We start from the raw sequence: 8,019 nt of genomic DNA, 5'->3' as shown, positions 1-8,019 counted from the left end.
CCAGTCCACACTCCATATTTTGTGATTTGTGGGACTTGAACTGGCAACCCTCCGGTTCCCAAGCCAAGTGCCTACACACTAAGCTACTGCCACCCAAAAAAATACGTGATTTTGAGTTTTGAACAAATAAACGCTCGTAAAACGGCTCAACTATGTCTCCCACTTGTGACTCCGTAACCTTAGCAACAACTGCGGCAGACTGACAGGCAGGCAGAGAGACATACACACAGAGAAAAAAAAAGAGAGCACTGACCAGGAGAAAAAACACCAATTATCGACTCGAGTTATCTGTCAACTTTGCCTATGATCACGTTGTGATTAAACTGGTTGATGAATAATCTTTTACTGCACTTATATTGATGCTCAAGCTCATATTCATTATGATCAGGTAACGCTATCATCTTAGTATGTTTGCTGCCAGTTTATCAAAGGCAAGACACAAAGAAGTCAGAAACTTCCTGGTTACACAAATCAGACACGTTAAGTATTTAAATCAAATTGGTTCCTTATATGAGCCATTTTTTCATTTCCTAGTTTTGACTGACAAGTACAAAAATATAGTTTTATTTGTTTTTTGTGTTAGATTCATAAATGTGTGTAACAAAGTACAAAAAAGAGATCCAATTTTGGATTCCGTATTGGAATCCATAAAGAACGGATAATATGATATATAATAAATAATGTTAAAACCATCCAGTTTAAGTTGAAGATGAAAATGATGACCCTGACAGTCATGTGCTTGTCCTGCTAGGTTGTCCTTGAGCAAGACACTGTATCCCTATCCACATCAAGAGCTGCTCTACAGCTGCTTCCCTTATGGAGATCAATAATGGATCACATGAATCATTAGTTCACACACAAGGGGAGAGATCACACAGTTCTTGTAATCTATATGCCTCTGAAACGCTGCGACTGTCCGTCCTCCAAGCGTGGACATTTTTTTAAAATGGATATTTCTGGATACTGAACACCTCCACTGGAACATAAAGTATTGGGGTTAAGTGCCTTGCTGAAGGGCACCTGGACCATAGATGGTTGAGATAGGGGTGATTTATACTCAGTAGCTTTTTTCCACTGATTTTTCCCAGCTACAACCCCCCTCACTGTGTCACAGACCATATTTTGCATTCCTTGTATTATAATTTTGGTGGCTACTGTGATAAATACAGGTCAAGGGCAGTATGTATTAGTGCCTGTATGAATGTGAAGCAGAGTGTGTTAAGCTTCCCCGGATAAATAAACAAAAAAAAAACTGTAATTCATGTGCACCATAAGCACAAGACACAGTCCTTTTTTTCTCGCTTTTCCTCTGCAGACCAGTCCAGTACAGTTCTTAGCAGGATCGTTGGTGTGTAGCTGGTTTTGCTTGTGGTGTGGCTGCTAATCGCTGTTTGGGGCACAGACCCAGCTCACTGGCCATGACACCCAGGGTGTGATGAATCCTATCAGCCCTCGGCAGATCCTGTGGCCCCCTCTTTTTACCGCTACTGTTCTGTATAGTTGGGTTGTCATCCATGGGGTCAACAAAGCCCTCCCGAGTGGGTATTAGCTGTATAGCTAATCTTTACAGCACAGTTTGATCGATAAGGGGTTTTCACAATGGCCTTTTGTTTGCGCAGGCAGTGTTTTTGAATAGTCAAATACATAAATGTAATAAATGTAACATACATGTTTGCGCTTTGGGAGTTGAAAGCTGGGTGAGTTGCTAGATTGAAAACTGCAGACACGCACTCAGTATAGGAAAGTATGACAAAGACAATCACCTCTGCCAAAATTGTTCCTTAGTCGTGATTGAAAGGGCTGGGAGTAATCAAACTGTGGAAAATTGTTCCTTTTTCTTCCGTATCGCTCTACCTCTTCCTCTTGTCTGTCTCTCCAGATCCATCCACAGCTGTGCCTGGTGTGATTAATGGCAGCCATTCATTAGCTTGATCAACCACTTTAGCAGAGATTATTAATCAGATGCTTATTTAAATGTAACCACTGAACAGCTGAGAGGAAATGAGGCCACTGGGAAATTGAGTTTTTGTGTGGGCTGCTTATGCGTGTGTACTCTGCATGTTTGGTTCCTGGAGTATTGCCACACACTGATAATCATGAGCCTCATTCATATGCTGTTTTACATACATTAGGCTCAGCAGCTAATACTGAAGGGATGTGTAGAAATGGAGCCTAATGTTCAATTCCAAATGAGACATATTGTGTCTTATTAATAAAACATAGTGTTGTGCCGGTATTATGAGGAGCAATACAATATTCCTGGGATTGTACAGTTACTAGAAATGTACAATCTCTTGACAGTTTTGCAATGCTGTTTCATCTGTGTGTGTGTGTGTGCCCATGCTTTCTCAATAAAGGACATTTCCCACTACATAGCCAAAGTAATCAGGGCCTACTCATCATTTGTTTCAGAAATTTTTACTAGAACAAATACCTAATGATTATTTTTGTGTCTGCCTGCCAAACACAATTACGATTGCCGCACTGCTGGCCTTATAAACATGTTTTTGAAGCAATGTGATGAGCAAATTTAGGCTGGCATTTGCAAGCTGCTCGTGTTTGCTTCTGGGGCCATTTGCACATAACTTCTGTAAATTCGCCCTGTCTCCGAATCTCTCTGTATGGGTGTATACCTACTGCACATTGGTGTGAGTGTAGCATGATAACAGTGTTTTTTTTAGTTATTTTTTGCTCTCTCAATATGTGCAGTGCTGTGGGGCAACTTAAAGTCTGTGTGCCGGGCTTTAAAGTGAGCATTTTCAGTGTTGCAAAGGGTAAATACAGTAAGCCCCAGAAGATTACACACTTAGTCGAGCTTTATGAAGAGAGGAGAGGGTGTGGCCATGTGTGGATGTGCTCTGAATTCAGCTCACACAGGAAAAGGCATTTACACAATGCAGTGGAGAAAAGAGAAGCTGCAGTGTGAATAAATAGCAGCACAGAACCCACATATTCCAAATGTCCACATCTGTGCTCACTTTGATATGTTGGGTATTTGTTATGGTACTAATTATTCAGTGTAGCAGCATACACTGAGTGCGTCTACATGCACACTAGTATCCTGGTTTTATACATGTGATATGGCATTTACATGAAACATGGTCATTCATATCCTGGTATAATAACAGTATCCAGGTTTCTGATCATCTGTGTGCAGGTGTCGCTCGATTTCTCACCATCTCGGCCACTCTGTACTAATAAAGAATTTTCAGAAACCAGGATAAGGTGTTTACATGCCACGGTTTCTATCTGAGTGTTTCAGGTAAATGGGATATGGACTGCACTTAGATATATATATATAGTGCCTTTCTAGTCTTTCAACCACCTTTCTAGTTTTCCAACCACTCAAACCACTTTACACTACGTATCACATTCACCCATTCACAGACTGATGGCAGAGGTGTCAAATGATCATCGGAAACTAACTAATTCCATTCATAAACAATCACCTTTGGGGTTTAGTATCATGCAGACAATTAATGGCCTACCCGCTCTACCTCCTGAGGCATACCCGCCCCGAAGGTAGAATATCTAGGTTTCTCAAAACCAGGATAAGACCTTATCCATGTTTCTTAGAGCCGGATATGACCTTTACATGCACAAAATGTAACCTCCTAAAACCTGATCATATCCAGGATACTAGGCACATGTAAATGCACTCAGTGATGCTTTTGAAGTTTCCTGTAATCAAATATTACATATTGTGACTGAGCTGAGGCATCCAGCTTATAAATAACAAGGTTAAATCACACGCTGTGGAACGAGTACACGTGCTTTGTACAGTTCATCAATCATTTTATCAATCCGTGTAATTGATTGAATCGATTAATCAGGGAGGGCAGCGAAGGAGAGGAGGTGATTGATGGCGGCGAAGATGGATCCCACCTGATTGAAATTCAGGAGCCGGAGTCTAAAAAGGTCAAGGGTCACACAAGAAGCATTTATAGGGATAGCAGCCTCTTAGTGGGACCTTTGATGCCATGTTACGAATAGCCTTTATCCAAAGTGTATGTTTGTGTGCAGTGTTTGTGTGTGTGTGTGTGTGTGCGTGCCTGTGTACATCAGACATCTATTCCTCTGAGGTTGCTTGGCCTTGTGATCGCGATGGGTTAAGTGATGCCGAAACCCAATAATAAATCTCTGGCATAACCTGCACAGATGACCTGAAGGTCACTGTTTCATTAACTGTCTTCCATTTTGATTTCCGCATCCCTTGTTCCTGTCTGCTCCCCTGCCTACCTGACTACCTGCTCACTGCACACACCACACACATTCTGTGGAAGACAACATCGATAGACATTGACAAACAGAGAGAGAGAGAGAGAGAGAAAGAGAGGACAGATCAAGATAGACAGGAAAGGGGGAGAGAGAGGGGACGACACACAGCAAAGGGCCTGAATGCATGGCCACTGCAGCAAGGGGCATCAGATCCACGAGGTGAGCTATCGGGGCACCCTAAAATAAAAATCCTTTAAGGAATAGTGTGACATTTTAGGAAATGCTCTTATTCACATTCTTGCTAAGAGTTAGATGACAAGATTGATACCACTCTCTCATAGCTGTATGTTAAATATGAAGCTAGAGCTAGATGACGGTGAGCTCAGCTTAACATAAAGACTGGAAACAGCTAGCCTGGCTCTACATGTCCAACGGTAAAAAAAAAAAGCCAGCAACTATAAAGCTTTCAAAAAAACATGTTGTATGTTGTATCTTCTGTGTTTGATATGTACAAAGAACTTTCCTTTGTTTACATCTTAATACTAAGCTAAGCTAACCATCTGCTAGCTCTGGCTTCATATTGACCGAGCAGATATGAGAGTGATATCAATCTTCTCCTTGAACAGCAGAAAGGAGAATACAATTTTTCAATTTAGAACTTTTCTTTTAAAAGTTTTACAGCTGAAGTGATTGATTGATTAATTGATGATTAATATATGACTCAATTTGCAATTTGGTAATCGATTAATCGACAGTTCCAGCTTCTCCAACATGAATATTTACTAGTTTTCTTTGTATTTTATAGTAAAAATCAAAATATGTAATATCTTTGGTTTTTGGACTGCTAGTCAGACAAAACAAGCCAGTTGAATATGTCCACTTGGGCTTTGACTGTGATAGGCGTACTATCTATGACACTTTATAGACCAAAATATCAATTAATCTAGAAAATAATTAGCAGTGGCTTATGTGTTCAAATATACAATCACATATAGTCATACAATGAGACTCATGAGTCCCATTTATCGGACAGTGAACTCAGTATTTGTATATTTGTCTGAGAAAGAAATAAACTAGTTCTGCTTTGATTCACTTCTTTGTGAAATAAAAGAGGAAGAATTACGGCATGTCTGTGTTTTGCTCTTGAAAGGAAAAAAAAACACTTTCTGTGTTGAGACTCGCCACCTCTCCAGATGGAGAGTGGCCATGTGGGTGGATTTGTTTGTACTATACAAGCAAAACATTACTTTCCCCAAATGACAAAAAAAGTTGCTCACTGCCACTTAGCTGTCCATGGCCAAAGGAGCCTCTTGTAAACTGCATGGTATTCCCCATTCAGCTTTTTAAAGATCAGATCATTTGAGCCTTAGTTGAAAGCAGCAATTAATTGGGAGGGAATTGTTGTAAAAGCCTCAGGAGTAGAATCTAAGCACCTCTCTTGACTGCTTTTGTGTTCAAATGAATGTTTTACCTTGTCCTGGTTGGTATTGAAAGCACCAAGGAGAAAGGGTCTTCTGCAGCCTTGCTAGATCTGCACACAGGTATTCAGCGGCCTCTTCTTCTTTTCACCATAAGGGGAGGTTCATCTCTTGAATCCCCACTACAACACAGCTGAAATCGGGCCAAGAATCTCTCTCCTTTGATTATAGGTTTTATGCAGTGAGTGTCATCATCAAACACACTGAATGCTCATCCTCACTCACCCACCATTTCATTCACTCTTTTTTTCATCTGGTGTTCTGTCACCAGACAGGCAGTGTTGCCAGGTATATGGGACCTGCTCCTTGGGTTCGGCGTACAAACACTGAAGCTCTGACTCATGTCTAGACAGAAAAATTAGGGCATACATACAGACAAAAAAACTTTGACATTTAGGCAAGGTGTTCACGCTGTGCAATCAGACCTCATTTTCCACACTGAGCTCAGTCAGTGGTAGCCATGTCTCGATTTGGCAAGGAACAATCAGATTTAATGTGAAGCCTTTTTTGTGTTTCCTATTTCCGCAGGCTCTGTCCTCAAATGAATGCAGCCCAGAGCTCACAGCTAACGGCATATCTTTGAAAGCACAACTGCTCTGTCACTAGGCTGGACTAAAATGGAATCAGCAGGAATGCATTTAATACTGTGGAGTTCTTTTTTTTTTCAAACACAATGCTGTGTGTCATAGCATGGCGACAAGGCATGCCGTGCCATTACAGAGGAATTATAGCTCCAAAATTAGTCAAAGAACAATGATCTTGTGATAACCTTAATGGTTTTCATTTTTATTTCATTTCCTCCTATTTGGAATATGTTTTAACAATATAAAAAAAACATTTATTTTGTCTTTTTAAAAGTGAATGTGGATTTCAGTTCATCTTAATTTTGAAGCCATTTATGCTTTAGAAGCTGTTGTATGTAAAATTCTGCTAGAGTTTGGTGGAGAAAACACACAACGTCCCCGCACAGCACACACAGAGAGAAATGATGACGTCAAAGAACAGTAGAGATTGTTCAAGAGTCAATTTCTGTCTTGTGTGAAGTCATCTGAGGGGTGATATTGAATCTTTGGGGATAAGAGACGAGACTGTGATGTTTGACTAGCAAGACAAGGTAACACACCTCAGCAAGACTGCGCTTGTTGATGTAATTTATTGCAACATTAAACAGAGAAAAAACTGTTTAAAACATTTTCGCTTCAAGCTGACTTTCAAAACTTTACCAGATGCTTCCCTTATCTTATTTAGCTGACAAAACGTATGGCCTCAGCTTGGCTTTGTTCAAGTTTTTATTCACAGTGTGTGAAAGTTTTGTTAAGGATTAGATTCACAGTCCCCAACGGTCTGCTAAAAAAAATCTCAAACCTTTCTTAAGGCCATTTCTAATGTTTTTGCTCCTCCATTTATCTCTGTTAAGCTTCTGTTTTGTTCTGACACTGCAAAAGGGAACAAAGATAAGACTTAAACTTATTTGGTGAGCTCAGGGGAGTTTTTACTCATATTTAGTATGTCAGTCCAAAAAAATATAATGCCTGTTGTATTCTTGCAGTGACTTACAATGTAATCGGTCCTGTAATTCAATAGTGACATGACAGTGACCTTTTTGTCATACTCCTTTAATTGGACTGGCTGTTATTATCCCCAAAAACAACAGCAGTCTTGGCTTCAAACCATATTAGTGGTTTTAACAGCTACTTTGTTTAAAAATATATTTAAATGCTTATTATATTAAACCTAATTAAATGAAATTACTGTCAAAGTTGCTGTAAAATACAGCTGCGTATTTTACTGATTAGCATGTTGAGTGAAACCCCAAGAGAACATCTACTGCACAAGAGTTTGACCTTGATCCTCTAAATTTGCTTGCAAAGCCTTAATTGCTTATAGCTCTAATGAGGGCATTTTACATAATTTTAGAAGAGTGGGAATACTGTGGTGGGCTCACTCTCTTCCATCGTTTGGCATAAGAGCAATTAAGAGTTCTTATTGTATGTTATTTGGTCAAAAATGACTTCCATTCAATGCACTCTGTAGGCTACTTCAGACGTACATATGGTTGGAGTAGACTTTTGTACACAAATACTGTAATGAAACTAAGACATTGAGTTTAATTACTCCATTAAAAGTCCAGTATGTAACATTTAGGAGGATCTGTTGGCAGAAATGGGAAATAATATGCATAATTATGTTTTCATTAGTGTATAATCACCTGCTGTTGGCTTATTTTTTATTGTGTGGATATGTTAGTTTTGGGTTGTGGAGAGAAAGATTTTTATAAATTAATATGCATGATATACTATAGTAGGAAGTTCAATCAGCAGTT

At 39.6% G+C, this 8,019-nt stretch overlaps 1 protein-coding gene across 2 annotated transcripts in view; it reads left to right on the top strand.

The window, feature by feature from the left end:
• neto1l (neuropilin (NRP) and tolloid (TLL)-like 1, like) overlaps positions 1 to 8,019 on the top strand; it is a 68,766-nt gene that overhangs the window by 36,223 nt on the left and 24,524 nt on the right. The window lies entirely within an intron of this gene.

The sequence above is a fragment of the Morone saxatilis genome, unplaced genomic scaffold (genome assembly GCF_004916995.1).
Source record: "Morone saxatilis isolate NCDOM2014 unplaced genomic scaffold, NCSU_SB_2.0 Contig0, whole genome shotgun sequence".
NCBI lineage: Eukaryota > Metazoa > Chordata > Actinopteri > Moronidae > Morone > Morone saxatilis.
Note: the sequence above shows the minus strand (reverse complement) of the source record. Positions and strands in the feature narration are given on the sequence as shown.